Source organism: Manacus candei, unplaced genomic scaffold (genome assembly GCF_025592945.1).
Source record: "Manacus candei isolate 608988 ecotype Guabito, Panama unplaced genomic scaffold, ASM2559294v1 h1tg000003l, whole genome shotgun sequence".
Lineage (NCBI taxonomy): Eukaryota > Metazoa > Chordata > Aves > Passeriformes > Pipridae > Manacus > Manacus candei.
In genome coordinates, this window is record NW_026138051.1 from 17,676,561 (window position 1) to 17,698,155 (window position 21,595).

General features: G+C 55.9%; 1 protein-coding gene across 4 annotated transcripts in view; it reads left to right on the forward strand.

The window, feature by feature from the left end:
- The first annotated feature begins 16,828 nt into the window (after positions 1 to 16,828).
- MID2 (midline 2) overlaps positions 16,829 to 21,595 on the forward strand; it is a 78,017-nt gene continuing 73,250 nt past the window's right edge. For 3 of the 4 annotated variants that reach the window (XR_007905033.1, XM_051790846.1, XM_051790868.1), the window contains exon 1: positions 16,829 to 16,917. The gene's annotated coding sequence lies outside the window, so the exon portion shown is untranslated. The other variant, XM_051790859.1, reaches the window with a different exon arrangement.

A 21,595-nucleotide genomic window follows, 5' to 3' on the forward strand; every position in this document is an offset into this window, starting at 1 on the left:
CTTGCCCTGCCAGCAGCCTGTGCTGGCCCCGCCTGCTGGGACAGATCCATATGTGCCCTGCCACATGGGAAGGGGACACCACACCCCACAGGTCTCTGCAGCGTGGTCCACACTGTGTGGGAGGATGGTGGGCACTGGTGGTCTCTGGGGGACCCCTTTCCCAGGGTTACTGCTCAGCACCGTTGCTCTCATGCTGCTCCCAGCACGGTGTGAGGCTGTGCCTGCTGCCTTCACAGCTTTGGGGCCGTCCTGGGTGTTTCTTCCCGTGCACTGCAACAACGTGAGCTGGAACAAGTCTGCTCGGGTGTCTTCCTTGTGCCCTGGAGCAGGTAACGTGGACTGAGGAGCGCAGAGGTCTCTGAGCCTCGTGCCACGCACAGAACATGCCAGGACTGGCAGAGCCCTGGTACTCAAGGCTTTCACTGATGCTGGGCACTGTACCCCATCCCACCCAGAAGTATGGGAAGCCTGATCACTCTCCTGACACTAAGGATTGGACACATGGAGTGCTATCATGGGCATCTGAGCAGGGAAAAGAGGGTAGGAACCCAGGCCAACATTCATTTGAGAAGCACAAGGAATCCATGGAAGGCTGCCCATCCCACCCACAGCCCAGGGGCAGGTTCCAACAGCACTGTACCCTATTTCTTCCACCACTGGAATGATGGTGCAGTGGCCTGATAAAAACTGTGCATCCCCCTGGCCACTCTCAGGGCCGTGGCTGGGGACTGACACCTCTCTCCTGATGGCACTGCAGCCCTGGGGGCTCTGTGCCCCATCCTCTAGCAGCTCTGCCCTTGATCTGGGAAGTCTCAGAGCCTACTCCTGCAGCACCTGCCCTCTCTGCCACTCAAGGTGCTCTGCAGGACACTCCTGAGCTCTGCAGCCCAGGGGTTTCTCACACCAGGTTCTCTGCCTGCCACTCACCAGTGGTCTCAGACCCTGGCTCACCCAGCCTGGGCTCCGTGGGCTGGGGGCTGCATGTGCCCTGCCCTGCTCAGTGACCAGGAGGGGTGCTGGGGGCAATGACAGCGTCAGCCCAATCTGCCTCATCCTGCACCCTGTGCAGACCATCCAAACGAGCACATCTTTCTGATGCCTGGAGAGCAAACACATCCCCTGACCAAACTCACCCAGTGAAACCACTGAAAACTAGTGAGGGGCTGAAGCTGGAGGTAGCCATGCAGAGCTGCCAGCTACAAACCTGTCATATCCACTGGAAAGATACGTGGCGGGGAGGAAAAGTTGACCTCGCTGGAAATATCCTGGGATATTCATAAGAGAAGTAGACAATGGCTGGAGTTACTGCCTGGGAGGCATTGTTTGGGAATCCAGACAGGGAACGGGCAAGCTGACAGGAGTTGTAAAGGAGAAAGATTGCCAGCATTACTGAGGGGCTGGGGAAAGCTGCCTCCTCATGCTCCCATCCCCGTGGATGAGGAGGTTGAAAAGGTACATAAACATCATCACTGGTTTACAGTGGCAGAATTGTGGTGTGGGGAAGAAACAGGATTTGCTAAAAGTGTCATCCAAACCTCCAGCCACCAGATAATGGGCTGTTCTCTGAGTGTGCCCTGCCATGCTCACCTCCTGTGCATCCATCAGGAGTGCAGGAGTGCCCCACGTGCCTTCGGACAGGATCAGCATGTCCAGCTCCAACAGCAAGGGTCAGGATTGTGGCTGAAGCACAGGTTAGGGGGATGTTGCGTGCCTCAGTCCTGGTCCTACCTCTACTCCGGGCTCCTCAGGCTCCCTGTTTCCACTGTACCATGGGGTAGAAGGAAGGCAGCTGCTGCCCTGTGCAGGACACTGAAGCAGTGAGGTGGGACCAGGCTGAGTCACCTGGCTCACTGTGCACGGGATACACAAGGTGATGTTGGTGCCAGGAAGCCCCACAGTATTATTATTTACCCTCTACCATACTGCAGACATCAAAGAGTTTGCACAACAGCAAGAAATAAAACTAAATATATTATGGAAAGGGGAGTTATCCCAGGACACACACAGCAGGAAGGGAGGGCAGCTCAAGGAGGGAAGCACAGGAGCAGCAACTGTGTTAGCAGGGGCAGAGCAGTTCCCAGCTCCAGTGGTTTGCTGACTGGGGATCAGAGAGCAAGTTCTTCCAGAAAAAAATGGAACTGGAAAGCAGTTGACAGTGGCAGCTCTATGTCCACTCCTTTGGGGTCACCGAGGAGCCTCCTGCATACCAGGTGTGTGACAGTTCAGGGGGAGCCAGGAGCCTCAAATCGGTGAGTTTAGATATCAAATCAGTGTGGACAAAACCTGCTTGGTTTTGCTTTGTGGGGCCTGTCTCCCCATCTCATCCTGTTGGGATGCAGCCAGTGCTGCTCCTGTTGGAGCAGGGGTTCAGTCCCGCTGCATCCCTGCAGCCTCCACAGCTCACCCTGAGCCTGATGCAGTGGAGGTGGCTTTGGGATGGTCACCTTTCCTTGCCCCACAGGGATTTGGCCAGGTTTTTCTCCCGGTATTAGATCTTTTTATCCTTAAAGCCCCGTTTGGACAGGAAGCACGGAAAACACTTGGCATCTCCTGCACCAGGCACCCAATGGCCCTGGATTAGTGCTGGGGACACAGACTGTGTCCTGGAGCTTCATACAAAAACTGCCTCAAATTAGCTTCTCAAACTCCAAAGCCTTGAGTTTGCAGAGCCAGAATGGTGCTGGTAATTCCTAAATGTTTGTGTTTCAGGTCTGGAAACGTTGGGTTTCCCCCAGCCCATGGCACAAAGGGTTTCTGAGTGTTTCACCCCAGCCATCCATGTCTGGTGGATCCACCCACCATGCACAGCCCCAGGACACCAACTTCCACTGACCTGAGTTTGCATTTTCTTCTTCTCTGCAATGGCTCTTCCATTAATTAGGAACCATAAATACAATCCTACGAAAATTTAGGTTAGGCTCCGTGTGTGATGCAGGGAGAAATTTGTACAGACAGATCAGCTTTAAAGCCGTGGAGCAGAAAAGGTTCTTTGCAGGGATTTTCGCCCAGGAATGTTTCAGTTCTTTCCAAAGAAAGGAGAGAAAAATAGAGAGACGGGGAAAGAACCATCGACACGTGTCTTTTAAAGCCGCTAATGGAAGATTCCCTGAGGCGACCAGTCGAGCTGGCAATCCTCCCACTTCACTTCTTGACAGCTTCCTGTCTTTGGCTGAGTTGTCAACCCAGACACGTCTGTATTTTGGCACCTGAGAACTGACAGACACTGCAGGACAGCAGGACACGGCCGGGACCCCTCAGGGGCCACACAGACCCTCATCTCTGACCCATCTTTTCCCCAGCTCTGCACTGGGGCAAGCAAACACTTTCTCTTTTTAATGGTGTTAACTCTGACTTACATGCCTGCTTGTGGTTAGTGGTGCAGTCAGTCAGACAGAGACCTGTGCTCTGTGTCATCAGCCAACACCGGCCATGGGGGCCGTGCCCCTGCTCTCCGTGGGTGATGTTTAACCCGTGGGGCTTTGCCATCCCGGCACACTTTAGTTAACACAAAGACATGAGCCGGGTCCTGCTCTTACCTTCCCCTTGCAAGGGTTTGTGGGGAGTGTGTGATGCCACCGAGAGTTCTCCAAATTGCCAGAGGGGTGATTTTATGCCCCTTCTCCATTCCCTTGGAAGGGTGCGTTTGCCTAAAAGAGCGTTTTGATCAAAAGCTGTTTGAAAACTTGCAGAGAGTAGCTTTGAGCCTTTTTTTACCATAGGACATGGGTACAGGGCAGACCCAACAGTCCCACGCTGCACCCATGGGATGAGGGTATGGAACTGATCTGTGAGTACCAGTGGACAGCCTCTGGCACACTGAGCAGGCATGTGGGTCCCAAAGCACTCACTGCACCCCGAGTTAGTTCATTAGCAAGCAAGTGGCCCACCACTTCATCATCTGTGTGGTGGCATGGACCTTGTGTCCCGCCTCAGGGCAGGAGGTCATGTTGCTTCCAGCACCCTGCTCCAGGACAGTGTGTTTAAACACTGGGAGTAAGGAGTAAAAGCCTGTGGTTGCTCATTTTGGGCACTGCCAGCCAGGCCCAGACATGCAGCTTGTTGGTTCTTGTGCAGCCTGTTGGTTCTTGTCTAAAACCAGAAATCTGGATGGAAACCTGAAAGCAAAATGCCCCAACCCTGTGAAACATGCCCGGAGGAGTGTCGGAGTGTTTCCCTCTCCAAGGCAGCAGGCACTGGGAAACAGGAATAACAATAACAAATAAAAGATGTATCCAAAAATGAAAAAGAGAGAAAATAGACTGGTTGCAGTTTCTTTGTCACACTAGGTGTGTCTTGTCCCCTCATGAAGCCGAGATCCCACGCTGGGTGGCTGGTGGTACTGGCAGGAGATGCCCACAGTTTGCCAGGTACATGGGCTTCACAAAACTGGCACAGAAAGAGCCAATGGTGATTAGTGCCTCATATTTCACCCCAGAGGAGCCCAAAGCCTCCCATGGCTGAGTGTTTCAGCACCTTTGGTGTTGGTCTGGCTTTGCTCATTTCTAAGCAGCAATAAAACTCCCACAGATGTTTTTGGGACATCCCTGGCCCTGCTGTGCTCCTCCAGACTGTACAGGGCACGTGCAGAGCTCTTGTCCCTGTGGGAATCATCAAGATGGAACCAAAATGCCATCAGGATGGAACCAGAATGAGAGTGTCTCCCATGTAGCTGCCATGGTAATTCCAAAAGGTAGTTCCAAAGAGGTCTTTGCATCATTTTTCTCACTGTGGTTTTGAGAAGTACCCAACAGCAGGGACCCCTCCACCCTGCACATCCAGTGGTGACCTACAGTGTGACCTACAGTGTGAGCACAGGAGTGAGGAGTGGCAACATTCCTGGTTATCCACAGGCAGAGAAGCTGTGGTGGGTGGTCTGCTCTCCTGGTCCCCTTTCCAAGCTGCTGAGTTGATTGCTCTGAGCTGTCGAGCACAAAGGTTCCTGTGGCCCATGGCTGGTCTTGAGGTGTCACTCTGTGTTCCTGCCCATGCTGGGTCTCCTCAGGGAATCTCACAGCAGTGCTCCAGCATTTTGAGGGGTTGAGGGTTTTGGCCAAAGGATTTTAACTGCTCGAGGCAAGTCATCCAAACAGGACCACATCTCCTGCCCAGGCACCCACAGAAGTGTGAAGGAACTATGCATGTCCACAAGTGCTGCCTCTAGAAAAGAGACTGTAGAGCATCCTCTGCCCGGAGGGGAGCAGAAGGAGGAGGATGCTGTGGAGAGCAGGGTGACGAGCTCTGATGGAGCCACAGACACTGGAGTAGACTCTCCACTGGGATGTGTAGTTTGCTCTCAATCCCCTGGCATCACTCCCTGTGCCCTTTCAGGAAGTCACATCCACATCTGGAGGCAAAGTGTAGCCACCATTGTTCATGGTGTGGGGCTGCTGGAGGCTCTCTGAGCCCCAAATTTCCCGTGCACACCCAGAGTGGGGTGTTGGGAGGGGAGGGTAAGCACAGGACTCACCACAGAGGGACCAGACTGTGCTGGGGATTGGAGGTGCTGGGGTGGCTGTGGACAGCTGTGAGGGTGGTTTCCAGGAGTGAAACTCCCGTGGGTTGCAGGCTGAGGCCAGTTTCGGGGCTGGGAAGTGCTGGAGCTCAGCCTGGTTTGCTCCACACAGATTCGGGCTGTGATCCCACCTTGGTTCCCCTCAAACCACCTTTGGTCTGGTATATGTGGGACGTCCAACTCCCCCATTGGGTGTGGAAAAAAGTGATGAACCGGCGCTTCAAAGGCAGTCCAGAACTCCCTGGATTCAGCAGGTGATTCACTGAGTGTGAGGAAGCCCCTTTATTGCCCCTGTGCTGGGACAGATTGCGCTGCCAAACCCAGACAGACCAGCAAAAACCATGCAGAGGGACTCCAGGAAACCAACAGCATCCTCTTGGGCATGCCAAGCAGGTGGCATTTCCCACCCCCATGATGAGCCATGGTCCTGTGTAGCTCTGACATGGAATGTCCTGCCCAGGGCTGCCGGGGCTCTGCCCCCATCGGTACCGGCCGTGAGCAACACATGGGGGACACAAAACAGTGCCTGCCAGGAGCATCAGCTGAGGGTAACCTGCCATATGCATGTGAGATCCCAAAAGCCCTGACAGTTCCTGGGGCCTCAGTGTTCCCATCTGAGCTGGAAAGCTGTCTCCTGCTCTGCCTCTGCTGCGTGGGGCAGCAGGACAGGCTCTTTATGGCAACCTTAGTGCCAAACAGAGCTGTGAAGGGCAGGTGTTGCCAAAGGGATCTGCCAGCACCATGGTATCCTTCTCCCCCTAAAAACAAGGGAGCATGGCCTGCACACCCCAACAGCACAGTCATGACCCCAGGGCCGGGAACTTTGGCTGCAGGGCTGGTCCCAGGGATGGTAAACAGAACCATGGCTGAAAACAGTGTCACCACAGGGCCACAGAGGCAGAGCCTTGGCCAAGTGCTGCATCCAGCCAATGAACAGTGAAATGCCATGGAAAGGCACCAGCTGGGGATGGGAAACTCGTCACATCACACACCTGGAAAACACGGAGAAAAGTCCCTGTGCCCACATTGCTACAGCTGGACAAAACAGAGCAAAATTATCTGTTAAGGGTTATTCTCTTAAGAGCTGGCCTCGATGATCCTTGTGGGTCCCTTCCAACTCAAAATACTCTGTGACTCTGTGACTCTTCTCGTGTTTATCTCATATTCCCCTTGTCTGCCTCTGTCTTCCCACAGACACGCTGTTGACAATACAGCAGCATTTAGGGTTGTATTGCAGACTTTCCTGGGAAAACACACTTTAAAATCCTAATTTGAGCCTTGTACTCATCTGACCTACTCAGTACCACATGATCTGTGCAGCAAATCATCCAGATACTGAGTAATTACAGCCTGGTGCTAATAAATGAGCAACAAACTCATAATTATCCGCAGAAGTTTTGATGAATGATTTTTGGAAAATCCACCATGAAGGGAAGGACTAAATTTGGAAGGACTCAAATCTGTCTGTGGCCACGGGAAAGAGTAAGTGGGAAGGACAATCCCTGGCCCCTCATCACTGCTGGCAGCAGTGTGGGGCTGTCATGTCCTGCCTGGGGGAGTGGGGGGTCGTTCTGTGCCCTATGAGGCCTCTGGAAAGTTCCAGTTCTTGGAAGAACAGGTAAGAGAACCTGTGCTCTGCAGACAGGGAGAACCAGAGCCAGAGCAGGGACAGACAGGTGATTCTGGTGGCAGCAGTCCTGCCCAGATGGAGCAGGCTTGGTGTGCACCACAGCCCCCAATTCCATGGTGAGGGGCTGGCAAGGAGCTATCCTGCTGTCCTACACCTCCACCCTCCCCCTGGCTGATTCCCAGCCCAGCTCCCACTGTGGGGTAGGGCCAGGAGAGCCTCCTCTCACCCAAAAGAGGGCTTGGCATCATCTGATCCCAGCCAGAGATAACAGAAGCACCAGGTGGGAACTCAGCCAGGGCTGATCTTGGGGCAGGCAGCACCCAGGGCTGTGCAGCGTTGCTCTGTGGGCATCCACGTGCATCCCTGCTGCCTTTGGGGAGGTTTCTGCTGGTGCATATCCCACCAGTGATGTGGAGAGAGGTGATGCCACCTTCAGCCAGGCCTGCTCTGTCACATGTACACACCTTGCAAATGCCCACCATGCAGGAAGGGGTTGAGGGTTCCTCTGCTCCGTCCCTGCTGTCCTCAGCACTGGGCTGTACCTCTCCCCTTATCTCTCCCTACACACGGGATGAAGGCAGAGGACAAAGCACGCATCAGCTCAGCTCTATCACCTCGGTGTCCCTCTGTCTGCCTGGTTCCCATCCTGTGATCTGTGCCTGGGCTCAAGGCACACCCAGTCCCTCAGGACTCCTCTGGGTTGTGCTGCTGCCTCCCATTAGGACAGGCAAGACCTGGGGGCATGTGGCACTGTGTGATGATGTTCTGCAAAGGCTACAGGCAGCCCTGGAGCTCCCCTGACCACTGAAGCCCCCCCAGCAGCACCCTGGGGACATAAGGGGGTCCCACACTCCTGCCTCCCCACGGAATGCCTGGGGAGGTGCTGAGCTCTGCCTGACCCACGAGGCACCGACCCCTTGCAACAGCAACGTCCCACCTGGGAAAGCAGCACCCCGTGCAGTGAGCCAGCTCCCTCTCCCTCCTGAGCTGGGGGAAATACTTTTTCAAACCTACAAACCTTTGTGAGTGGATATAAAGTTGCAAAAACCCACCCAGTGCACCGCAACACCAGTGAGGACTGATCCAGCTGCTCCCAGGGTGGCTGCCTGCAGGAGGGGATGCCAGGCAGTGCCTTCGGAGCCTTCTGCCCGGTACGAAAATTAATTGGAATAGATTTTTCCCTCACTCTGCTGAACCATGTGCTCCCCAAACACAACTCGCAGCTGGCTGATGGGTATTTTGGAGGGCTCCTTCGCTGACAGAGTGAAACACATGAAGCAGAAGGGCTCTCCAAAAGTCCTCACAGCCCTGACTTGTGGCGGTTTATCCTCGGCAGCGAGGCAGAAGCCATCAGGATGGATGTGCCTATGAAGCAGCGCTTTTACCAGCTCCCTGAGAGCTGCAATTACAATACTGAGCTGTGCGAGAGTGAGAACAACTTTTCCAACAGCAGCAAAGCAGTTCCACAAACGCTGGGATGGGAACAGTGTGAGGGGACAGTGATGGGAACGCTACTTTCATCAGATAAGCATCAGATCTCCTTCAAACCTTATACCCACGTTCTCTTTGTGTTTGTTTGTGAGCTGCTGGGTAGGCAAGGAACTTGCCTGACTTTAAGTCAAAGGTGAGCTGTGAAAATCCTCCCATTGCTCAGGAACTGGAGCTTTAAAAATTAAAAAATAAGTGTCAGACAGTCCCCTACTCTGCAGGAATTCAGCACTGTCTGGACACCGAGATCCTTGGATAGCTGCACAGTGGGCTGGTCTAGCATGAGCCTCTCAGGAAAACAAGAAGATAAACCACCTCTGTAGCAACACTTCAGAGCTCTTAGATGTGAAGTTTTTACCTTTAATCTCCATCCAAGTTAAAAATATTTTTGTTTTGCCTTGTCAGCTGAATGGACAATCCCGAGGGCGTGGGGGCAGCCAGGATGACTGGGCTGCCTTATCACATGGATCAGCTCAGCTTTGGGTCCCATCTCACTGGGAATGGAGTGAGAGCTGGTGGGTGGGTGTTCAGATCTGAACTACATCCCTCTGTAAATGGCTTGAGTAGTTAATCACCCTCTTAATAAGCTGAGTGCATTGTGAGAACGGTTGGGTGAGACTCCCAGCCCTGCTTGTGTTAAGAGAAAGAAGCTTTTCCCATCCAGCTTCAGCTCACCATGCAGGTCTTCATGGGCTGGACTGGGGTCACCATGGCCTCTGCTATGGGTAGCAGATAAGATTTTGGAGTCTCATGACAGCTTTTCAGCCTCTCTGCATAGTTTTAGCTCTCATGCAGGTGCCCCTCTGCTTCACCAGCCCCAGCAGCAGCTCCAGCACTAGAGCACAGTCCTGGTACTGCCTCCCAGTTCCTCTCCCCATGCCCAGGGTGGCAGCAGCCCTTTGAGCTGGGCATGAAGCAAGAGATCTGGTTCAGCACATCAACCCCAAACTCAGCCAAGGTATCCAAGCTCCTCTGAGGTTTCTGCAAAACCGGATGCTAAAGGCATCTGGAACAAGCATTTCTTATGACATGTGATCCAGAGGATGTGCACATCCTGACAGTATCATAGCAGCCCAGAAGGGGTTTCAGCAGCACAGGTATCCTTCACGCTTTCTGCCTCCCTGGTATCCTCCTCCTTCTCCTCCTCTGTGACCTCCACCTCTGGTCCTACAGCCCAACCACAGATGCCACCAGAGAAGCCATGAGTGTGGGAAGTTGCATTATACCTGGCAATGGAATGAAAAGACAAAACTCAGCAATAAAGCATGAATGATCAAAGCTGCAGGAGAAATACTGTGATAACAGGCACGGGACAGCAGCAAGGGAAGGGACAAATGGAAGTGAAACAAGGTCCAGCTTCAGTGGGAGGAGGAGAGGATGAGGAAGAGCCCCAGTGGGTTCACTCTGCTGAGGGGGTCCTGCTCTGTCCTGGCATTGAGGTGGAGATAAGGGGGATTCCTCCACCCAGACTGAGGCTCAGCATTACTCAAGGGGATGCTTCTGTCTAGGAGACAGACCCCAGGGAGCCTGGACAGAAACCTGGACTTAGCCAGAGCTAGTTTGAATCTCCTCTCAGCACCACACTGACTGTGTATCTGGGAATGTTACTGGCCAGGCTTGGAGTAATGCTTAAAAGGAAATGTGGACAAAATCCATTTTATAAGCATGGTGTTGGTCAACAATTATTTCACTTCTCTTTAACAATTTACTTATTGTCTTGCATCATGTGATTTAACCACTAAATATGACCCCTCTAGAGCTTCCTGTCAGAGCCTTGTCCCATCATCTGAAGAGTCTCTGGCACTGCAAGGTGCCAGGAAAAGTAACCACTGGTGACCAGTGAGTTTCTGAGCTCCTCCAGACTCTTGTGCTTCATTAACTCAAATTCACTATTTAAAAATGAGCTTCTGAGAAGTCCATTCCCTGCAGGGCACTGCAGTGGGTGCCTACCAGCACTGGGGTTGCTGCCACGGTCAGCAAGGGAGGGGGGCAAGGCAGTCAGTGTATGTGTGCACCTGTGTATGGCTTCATCCTCCTCCTCCTCCAGACTTTCATTTTCCATTAAGCCTGAGCATCACTTTAATTTGGAGTCAGCTCATGCAGCTCTGCTCCGGAGCCCCACGCCGTGCCGAGGGAGGAGTGGAGCAGCAGGCAGTGCATCCCGTTGGACCTGCTGTGCCAGGTGCCTGTTCCACAGGGATTTTCTCTCCTGGCGCTGGGGAGCCACACAGCTGGCTGGGAAGGGGGCAGGACACCCTAACACTGGGGGGGTCAGGCAGCTGGCAGGAAGCAGCTGGAGTTCAGGAGGGCTTCACTAGCACCTGGCATAGGGATTTGAGGGGTAACACCCTGTAATGAGGTGGCAACAATAGTCTCAGGGAGGGTCTTCTCCCTCCAGGCTCAGCCACATCCGTCATTGTCCTTGGCACCTCCTGCTGCAGCCTCCCCTGCTGTGCTCCCAGCTCTTTCAGCATCAATACCTCTCCACCCCCCTCTTGCTGAGCAGCAGCACATCACATTATTTTTGAGATGAGCTTCTCTCGCTCTGATTTGCATTTTGTTATATTCTGCCATGGCCTGCCCCGGTCTCATCTGACTGGTTTGCCACAGAGGGGCTGCAATGCCAGCTCCACTCTCTGATCTGCCTAAAAGCTGTTGGCCTCTCTCCCTGCTGGAGAGGGACCAACTCCCCTCCCAGGACTGTGTCCAGCTCTCTCCCCGGGTTTCAGCCACGAGACAGACGCAGTGCCTGTTCCTAAGGTTGGCTGCCTCCCAGGAGGCCTGCCTGCTCCCAGTGCCTAGATAAACATCTGGGCTCCACCATTCCCACTGCCCAGATAAACATCTGGGCTTTGCCTGCTGCAGTCTCGCTCATCCCCACACCTGCACCTTGGCGGCTCTGCCTGCACCTCCTTCAGGGAGACACTACGGGCAGCCAACTCACACCAGCCCACGGTGATGGCCGAGTCCACACAGCCTCTAATTTCACAACCTAATTTAGTCAATGACCTCAACGTGCCTTTTGCTCTCTCCTCTGCCTCAATAACAAAGCCGGTGCTGTTTAGGAATACAGGTTATTTTCTGCGGGTGGGCAGCGGGCTCAGGACAGCCCCGTGTGACCCACACAGGTATGGTATGCTCAGCCGAAACAGGGATTCTGCCCCGACAAACCTCAGCCCTGTCTCCTCAATTCCCTGCCCGGCACCTGGTCCTGCCCAGAGGTGCTACTGTGAATCCCAACAGAGGATCTGCTGCCCTTTGTCTCTACCTAAATTCCCTCAAGCTCAGCACTCATTTTCTCCCTCACCTTCTAGCTGATGAGGTGTGAATGGGGAGGAGGAACCACTTGCTGGGTGCTGCAGGCGAGGGGGTGGGGGAATATATAAGCTGGGGAAGCACATCTTTGCTTTTTGGAAAGTCTTTGATGTCCTTGGAGCGCAGATGATGGTTGTTGAGGAAATTTTGAGTGCTCTGGAGTCAGCATATAGCTTTTTTTCTGGTTATAAGCCTGACCTAAGTCTTACTAAGTGCATGTTTGCCTTAGTTTAACTGCTAAGGTAACCTAATGCTGGGGTGAAAAAGCTGTAACAGTGGAATACCTGTTACCTGTCGATGTGTGAGGCTCAGAGAAAGTGGGAGATTCACATAAACATGGAAGGGCTGCTCTGAGTGTGTGTGAGCCGTGAGTTGGGAAGGGGGCATTCTCCCTGCAGCATGGTGAGTCAGGGCAGGTCTGGTGATGCCAGTGGGCAGGCTGGGCTTGGAGAAGGCTGGTTTGGCTGCTGAGAGCTGGTTTCTCTTCTGCACAGCACAGAGGTTACCTGCAGCATCCCCAAAGTCAGCTCAGTCCTTGGCTGGGAGCTGGGGAATGCAGGTGTGGTGTAGCCTCCCTTTTCCTTTGTGCCAGCTCAGGGATGTGTATGTCCGAGGGAGCATTCTCATATGCAGCTTTGGATGTGTGTCTTCAGAAATCTCTGTGCCTTGAGAACCAGCATTCTCCTTGGATGCTCCACACAGCAGTTCCAGCAGCCTGAAACAAAGTTCATGGGGAACATTCCAGCAGTGCTGCCCTGCTTCTTGCAGTACATCCCCCACCGAGTGCAGTGTCGTGTTCTGCAGTGTGTGACCTTGGGAGTAACACTTGTACTTCCCACTTAGTTTATTTCCTACTGAATTGATTGTTTGGGGGTCAAAACAGTGCCCTGGGGTGCAAGACTGGCTGGGCTGGGACATCTTTCCCATCCAGGGACTGGTGCAGGCACAGCTCAGGCCACCACAGCTGGCTTTGAGTGTGGGATGTTGTGCTGAATGCAGAATTACAGATGTGTGATTCCTCTGGAGCTCAAAAATGACCCATGGGCTCTGCAAAACATCACACACAATTTTTCCAACTTTAATAAGTGAGAGCTGGGATCCACAGCCAAAGAATGCCAGGGAAAAGCACAAGGAGAGTGTGATCCCTCTGCATGCCTGACCTAAGGGATTCAGGATCCTTTTCGCTGGTCCAACAGGACTTTGTGAGCAAATCTGCTGGCTGAAATCTGGCTTAGGGGAGTGCAAAGAGCATTGGCAGTACAGAGATGTGCAGGGGATGGCTGAAAGCCTGGGTGGATAGTTCTCACCTGTCAACCCCCTGTCTCCTTACCCAGCTGAGAGTTTCCCTCCTGGGGACCCCAGAAAGGAGGCAGAGCATGAGATTGCTCACAAACAGGGTGGCAGAAAATCCTGTGACCCCCTTTGACAGAGCTGGGCTGGATTGAGAGGCATCCAGGGTTGGTTTGAGTGCAGAGAAGGGATGCACTTCAGAGAACAGACCTTCCTCTCTGGAAATCAGCCCTCAGAGCCTGTGAGGCAGCTCATCTGGCTGCGGGGGCTTCAGCAGGGATGTGTTGGACCGTGGACCCTTAACAGAGGGCAGGACAATGCCACTGGTTCCTTGTGTGAGGATGAGGTGTCGGACAAGTGGATGCTTATCCAGCAGGGAGAGTTCTGGGGCAGGTGAGGTCTTCACCTCTCTCGCCATGGGAGAGGGCTGGAGCTGGGATCAGGCTCTGAAATTCCAGGCCTCAACATGAGGTGGTGCACAGCATCTGCTTCCATCCCTGCTCTGCCGCTCCCTGCGCAGCAGCAGGGAACAAGAGCAGAATGCCTTTGGAGAAGAACTGGGGATAAAGGAGGTGCTAATGAGAGCTGGAGGAATGAAGTCATCAAAATGTAGAAAGGAATCGAGGAGAGATTATTCTGGGGGAATTCATTCATCCATCCCTGCTCATCTCCACTCCTGCATTTCATAAGGAGTGGGAAGAGGGCTGAAGAACTTAAAAGGATTTTTTCCTCCTCTGTGTTTTCCACTGGAAGAACAAATTTTCGAGGGGGAATCCTGCTTTATAACCTCATGTTATTTATTCAGTTTGCATCCCAAGCACGCAGCACAACTCGAGTGTTTCCATTGCTGTGTGATGTGGATGTGAGCACAGACCAGCCTTGGGCAGGAAAACTGCAATTCCCAGAGTCCCAGCAACACGCTCACAGCTGTGTGATACAGAAAACAAGATGGTCTTTATTCAAAGTGCACAGGTCCTGGAAGGGCTGCTGAGCACTCGCCACTCCGACGCCTTTGTGGGCAGACAGAGGTGATCTCCCCACGCTGGAGTGCTCAACACATCAGCATGAGAAGCCCTACCCTCCCACTGTCCTGCTGCTCATTAAAGTGCCATCTGAACCCAATCCCCTCTGTGTTTTGAGCACATGCACAGGCACGGCACCGCAGTAATTGTAAATATTTGCCCAAGGTCACCTCTGACACCTCCGGCGGTTAATGCAGGAGCCCAGCTAATCCTGGCACTCATCAGGCTGCAAGCGAGGCTGACGTCTGTGGTGATCCATGAGGAAAATTGTTTGACAGACTTAAATATTTTTCATCTCTGAGCTACGGTCTGGTGCATCCCAGCCCACTCTAGACCTTGGCATTGGGTCTGTTCAACAGCTGGAGCCACAGCTGTGCACATCCACCATAGTCCCTCAGCTTGTGAGTGCCAGCAGCAACCAGATCCCAGAGGGCAGAGGAGGCACCAAGGCCAATCTCTGCTGCATCATCCCAACAGCTGCTCCAGCCCCACGAGCTGGTTCCCAGAGTGCAGAGGAGACAGTGAGGCTGATCCCTGCTGCATCACCCCAGCAGCTGCTCCAGGACCCCGAGCGCCCCAGCCCTGCTCACCCTGTGCAGTGGGGCTGTCACTGGAGCTTGGAGCTGGTGGGACATGGTCATGCTATGGAGCTGGCCACTGCTGTGTGGTGCCACCACATGGGCTGCTGTGGGAGGAAGGCTGAGGCTCTCTGAGCTCAGGGCTGAGCTGCTGCTGGTATCTGCGCCCAGGCAGTAGGATTGTCACCCACAAATCCTTGGTAGTGGGGCTTTGCTGTGACCTCCAGCCATCTGCTCGTTGTTAGTGGTCTCATGATGTGCCATGTCTGTGGGCTGCACATCTGTGCTGGTGCCCAGCCACCCACTCCAGCTGCGCTCAAAGCCTGAACCCACCCCTGGCTACCAGATGTGGCTCTGAATTTGGAAAAGTGGCTTTAATTTCCTGCCCATCCGAGGGACAGAGGATGGGGCTGTGTCAGGCTCTGGTCTGGCTGGTCACTCACCTCACATCCCTCTGCAGATGCAGAGACAAGGGCTGGTCCCAGGACAGCTCTGAGCTCTGTGATTTGGCCGCAGCTGCCTGGGCTGTGCTTTTGCTACCAGAAAGCAGAGATGGGGTTCAATGCAAGGGACGTGGTGCATATTAACTCCCCTGCTGTCAGACCTTCCTGGGAACAAGCATTTTGTGATCCCTCTGTGTAGTGAACCAGGTGAGAAAAAGGCTGGCCATGGTGGTGGTGGCCTGAGCTGCTTGGCAGCCATGCATCTATCCTGTCCCACTGGAGAGCCACAGTGGGACAGCTGCCACGTGCTCGGTGTCTGCCTGGACAAACACAGTGCTTGTGTGTGTGTGTGTGTGTGTGTGTCTGTGCAGTGCTGATGGTGTTAATGGCAGAGAGGAGGCGTCTGCCCCTCCTCCAGCACCTGCCGGCAGCTCGCCCGGCCTCACCTTAAAACGCACCAGGAGCCTGGATGTATTTTCCCTCATGTTTATTTTAAAAAGATGGCTCATTTAGCACTCAGGGCAGCCTTCAAATATAAATAACCCGTGCAGCACGTCCCCATGTTACCAAGGAATAAATTACAGTTCTGGGTTCCCCCTCCCATGCTTCCCTTTGATGTTATTGCCGTGGATACACGTATATGTGCACTTCACACCTAACAATCCAACCTCACCCTGAGCCAGTTTGCTGTACAGAGAACACCGGGACGTCCCTCCATGACGCCAAACCAGGCGGTGAAAACCCTCATTTGATGCATTATTCATTTTGAAAAAAATAAATGTGTTGAAAGACATGCTGCCAAGGAACTGAACCTTGTCATAAACATAGGGACACACGCTGCCCTCAATCCCATAGGAACACATACGTGTCTACCCTCACATGGGAACACACAGTGCCCTCCATCCCAGAGAGGTACACGCTGCCCTCTATTCCATAGGGACACAGACTGCCCTCCATCCCATAGAGACATGTGCTGCCCATCATCCCATAAGGACACACAGTACTCTCCCTGGGTACACACATTGCCCTCCATCCCATAGGGACACACGCTGCCCTCTATCTCATGGGGACACACAGTGCCCTTGATCCCATAGGGACACACAGCGCCCTCAGTCCCATAGAGACACACAGTGCCCTCCATCCCATAGGGACACACACCACCCTCAATCCCACAGGGGCACACAGTGCCCCCATCTCATAGGGACACACACTGTCCTGCATCCCATAGAGACGCACACAGTGCCCTCCACCCCACAGAGACATGCAGTGCCCTCCACCCCACGAGGACACACAGTGCCCTCCACCCCACAGAGACATGCAGTGCCCTCCACCCCACGAGGACACACACTGCCCACCATCCCGCGGGGACACACTCGCAGTGCCCTCCCACCGCACGGCCTCACACGCCTGTGCCGCCGCAGCCCCGGGGCGGGCGGGCTCTAGGACCCAGCAGGGCCCCGCTGCCGGCGGCGCCGCGGCCTCACCTGCGGCGGGGCGGGGCCGGGCGGGGCGGAGCGGGAGGGGCGGGATCACCGGGAGCGCGCGGCCCCGCCCCGCCCCGCGCGCGCCGCCGCCGCCGCCGTGTCCCCGCGCCTCCAAGATGCCCGGGCAGCGGCGGGGAGGCTCCCGCGGCCCGCCGGTAGGTACCGGCACCGGGGCGGGAGGGGGCACCGAGCCCGGGGGCGGGGAGGCTCCCGCGGCCCGCCGGTAGGTACCGGCACCGGGGCGGGAGGGGGCACAGAGCCGGGCGACGGGGCCCCGGCGCGGCCCTTCCCGCGGGTTTACAGCAAGTGCCGGGGTCGGGGGGCTCCCGCCCTTCCCGGGAGCCGGTGCCCGTGGCGGCTCCCCCCGCTCCCGCTCGGCTCTCCCGGCTGCGCCTGCCGGCCCGCCCCGGCACCTTCCGCCGCTCGGCGGGGAGACCCGGGGGGCCTGTCCCCGCTCGGCGGGGGCAGCAGGGCTGCCCGCGGCCTTCCCGGTCCCTCGGTTCGCCGGGAGCCGTCCCGCTGGGAAGCGGCGATGTGTTACCGGGCGGAGCGGGCACTAACTCGCCGGCCCCCGGATACCGGCTCCTGCCCGCGGGTTTAGGGGGTCCTGCGCCCTCCCCGTCTCCCCCCCGCCCTCGCCGTTTCCCCTCGCCCCGTTTTTCCCGGTGGAGCGTGTCGCATCATTCTCGCCTCCCAGCCCGCAATTGGATCCCGGCGGTTTGCGGTGCCGGGCTCCCGCCGCTGCCGCAGAGCCGGTGCGGGGCCGGTGCTGCCCCGATCCTCGCCCCAGCGCGGCTGGAATCTGATAAACTCCGGGGCCATGGAAGTTAAATGGTGCCGGGCTCCGGGACCGGCGCTTCGGGAGCCGCGGCGGGGAGGCACGGCACAAGTGCGGGTCTGATAGCGCAGCCCCCCGATGCACCGGGGGACATTCCCGGGGTACTGCCCGCGCTTTGGGGTGTCGCTGCTCGGCTGGCAGCGGAGCCTGTTTGCTGGCGCCGAGGATCTGTGGAGCTGCTGGAGAACGTGCCTGAGTGACACGCGAGAACGGAATTTCCTCGTCCTCGCGCTTTATTTTTGTGTTTTGCCTCAAAAAAAACATCCCGACCGCAGGTTTATTGCCCCGATGTGCACAGCTGGCGAGGGCTAGAGCACAGCTGGCAAGGGCTGGAGCGCGGCGAAGGGCCGCTCTGCCCAGCGGGCTGCGGAGTTTCTGGAGAGGGCAAACGGCTCTGATTGCTCCGTCATTCCCTCAAGTCCGGACACGCCGGCGTTAATGGCTCCTGCCCTTCCTGGCTCTCTCCCAGGCCTCCTCAGCCAGCCCGAAACCTCGGCTGAGCCTTTGTTGTCGGAAGGCGGCTTCAAGGAGACCGGCTCTGCCGGAGGAGCCGCCGCAGCCGGGCGGGAGCTGGCACAGCGCTGCCCGCCGGAGCACGGGGCACTGCCGGCTCCCGGGTGGCAGGGGGGCATCGCCGGGCAGCGGCTGGCAAAGCCGGGAGGTGCCACCGACCCGTCAGCCTGCCTTCGGGGGGGCTTTGAGCGCGGGCTCGAGCTGCTCCTTGACCCTCCCGATGTGGTCAGCAGTGCCTCCTCCGCCCGTACCCCCGGCTCCGGCAGCAGCAGCCCTCGCTCCGAGTCGGAGCTGACTCCGGCTCCCGCGGTGCCGTGGGCTCTGTGCTGAGGTTGTCACTGCTGCATTTTGCCGGCGAGGAGCAGACTCGAGGCTCCTCGCTTGGCTCGTGCCCCTGACCGAGTGGTAACACCACTGGCCACGGCACGGAGGGCGAGGGGCTGGCCCCGGCAGTGGTGCTGGGAAGTGCGCCGAGGGGGGTGTTCCTTGAGGATGCTCCTGGAAATAGACAGCGAGTGGGACAGGAGTACGAGGAGGAAGGAAGAATTCACGCCAGTGGCAGCAGCAGCTGCTTCAGTTCAGGCAGGTGGTTACAGAGCCCTGGGTGTGTCGGCTGCGATCGGAGCCGGGTCCTGCAGAGCCTTCCACGGCGGCAGGGAGGCCGTGCGTGTGCACAGCCCGCATCCATCCTGCTTTGGACATGCTGCTTTGGAGAAGAAATGGAGCTGCAGTGAGTGATAAATCCCTGCCTTGCAGAGCGTGCTCCGGGCAAGCCGTGCTGGCCTCCGTGGCACAGGCACAGCTCTGGGGTGTGCCAGCAGTGTGTGTTGGTGTGTGTGCATGTCCGTGTTTGTGAGCAGGGTGGGATTGGCCCTGGAACTGATAAATGACTTATTTTTAAAACTGGGATTATGTTGTCTCCTGCTCATCCCCTCTAGGGATGGAGAGATGTTTCCAAACCCTCACTGAGGTTTTTCCCTGGGCTCTCCGTGGGTTTCTGAGCTGTTGGTCGGGGCTGCCGTAGTGGGGAGGGGGGCTTGAGCCTGTTATTGCTTGGGTCAGACCCTGGCTTCGGGGAGTCAGCGCATCCCAGAGGCTGGTCATTGGTGAGACTGTGGCTCTCAGCTGTCCCATCAGAGATGCTGGAACCAGAACTATCTCTGCAGGCTGCACAGCCGGTTCGTTAAGCAAAGCTGATGAGCACTGTGATTATTTTGTACCTCTGGAGGGAGTTGCTGCTGCCGATAACAAACCCCCCCCTTCCATAACAAACCCACCTTTGCCTGCTCAGAATCCCTCCGAGGCTGGTGCTCCCCTGGTAGGGATGAGAGGGTCTGTGGCTGCTTCCCTGAGCTCCCTCCTGTGGAGTGAAAGCCTTGGGGAGGCTGGAGCCTATGTGGCTGCTTTTCCTTGTTTTTGATGTTCTTCCCCCTGGAAAACAAGTGTGTGTTGGAGCCTAATGAGTTCCTAGCTGTACTGTCATCTTGTGCAAACGAGCAGCTCTCTCGGCCCCTCCGATTAGTGAGTGGACATGTGGGGACGCCCATGATTGGCCTCAGGCTGCTGCTTCCAGCGCCCTCGCTTGCTGCTGTGGAGCCTGGATCCCAAAAATGTCAGGGCAAGAAGGTCAGCAGTGGGAGAATGGGGTGTCTGTGTGGCGCTGAAAGGCGCCTTGTGCTGTGTGAGGGCGAGGGGCTCTGTCAGCGTGAGGAGAGCGTCTCACCCCTTGGATCCTGGGCGCCTGCCTGTGTTCTTGCACAGTGCTGGAAACATTGGGTTGGATCTTTGTGCCAGCAGCCCTGGGCCTGCCTTACCCATGGGTGTAGGGAGGGGGACAGTACTGAGCCCTGAGCATGTGGCTTGGGAGGATGTGGGGCAGAGCTAGGCATGCTGCAGCCCTGACTTTTGGGGTGCCAGGGGTAGGGCCCTGCGTGGCAGCTTTGGCATCTGGTCCCAGCCCCTGGCCCCCGGAGCGTGGCCGGCAGCAGAATGGCCCTTTTTGTGCCTCTGGACATGCTGCCCTTTCTCAGGAAACAGCCAGTTGTGCTCTCTGGCAGCACTGGGCTCCGTCACCGCCTCCACTCTGGCCCTGCCTTGTGTCCAGGCCCTGTGGCCAGGCAGTGGCCAGGATGGGGACAACCTTGCCCTAGCTTAGCTGGGGCTCCCGGCTCACTGCTGGGGGGAAGGCAGCCCCCAGCAAGGCCCACCAGCAGCAGGGAGAGGAGCAGGTTGCTGGCCCTTGGGACCACTGCAGTGTGAAGATGGAGCTTGGTGACAAAAAGGTGGTGCAGCTGGGGCTGGTGGGAGGTCAGACTGAACCACTTTTCATCTCTTTGTGCAGTCTCAGCCCTGGTGCTGATTGGCCTCTGTGCAGCTCACTGGTCCCCATGTCACCATGGGCTTGGTTTCCTCCCTGAGCAAACAAACCTGACGTTCCCTGGGTGCAGGAGGCATCCCTCTGTCACTCTGTCTCCTGCTTCCCTCCTGCCTTTGGAGTCCTCGCTCAAGCTGTCATCCCTCTCACAGAATCATAGAATGTGCTGAGTTGGAAGGGACTCATCAGGATCATCAAGTCCAACCCTGCACAGGACACCCCGAAAATCCCACCCTGTGCCTGAGAGCATTGTCCAAACACTTCTTGGACAGGCTTGGGGCTGTGACCACTTCCCTGGGGAGCCTGTTCCAGTGCTCTGCCACCCTCCGGGTGAAAAACCTTTTCCTGAGGTAAACCTCTTGTCCCTGTCTGTTAAATTGAAGTAGAAACAGCTTGTGGAGGGTGATTCCCAATGGAAACTATTTATTATTGAAGCTGTTCTGGCTGGGAGGTCCCAGTGAGGAGCTGCTGCAGGAGCCCGATGTGGCTGCCAGGTCTTCCTGACTGGGTGGTGGCAGCTGGTTCGCTTCCTTTTGGGCATTTCCCCTGGGATTTCCGCCCTTGGACAGGAAGAGGGTGTGGATGGGGTCTGGTTGGAATGTGCCAGAGCAGCCTGTGAATGGATGGGGACGCTGCTGTCACCATGTGGGTTAAAGTGCTGCTGAGTTTTTTACACTCAGTAGAGAGACTGAAGGGAAGTGGGGGTGGGGGGGAGTTGTGTGGGCTTTTTGTTTGTCTTTTTGGGGAGCTGGAGTTTTTGATTTTTCTGGGATTTTTTTTATGGGCATTGCAGTTGGATGCTGTAAGCTCTCAGGTCTCAAAACTGTGTATTTTGTAGATCTCAGTGTCTGGACTATCATCTTGAGGGGGGAGAGGAAAATGCAGAGGCTTGTAAAAAGCCAGCGTGAGAAATAAATGGGAACTTGCTGCATCAATGAGACTCTGAGGGCAGATCCCAGGGATGTGTGTTGCAGCCATGCAGGAGCACATGTAGCAGGACTGTGTGCCAGCTGTGTTGGGGGTCCCACAGCTTTGCCCGCTTTCCGTGGGATCCTGAAATGAAATGGGCTCCGTGGCTCTGCAGAATGTCATTACTCTTGTTTATAAC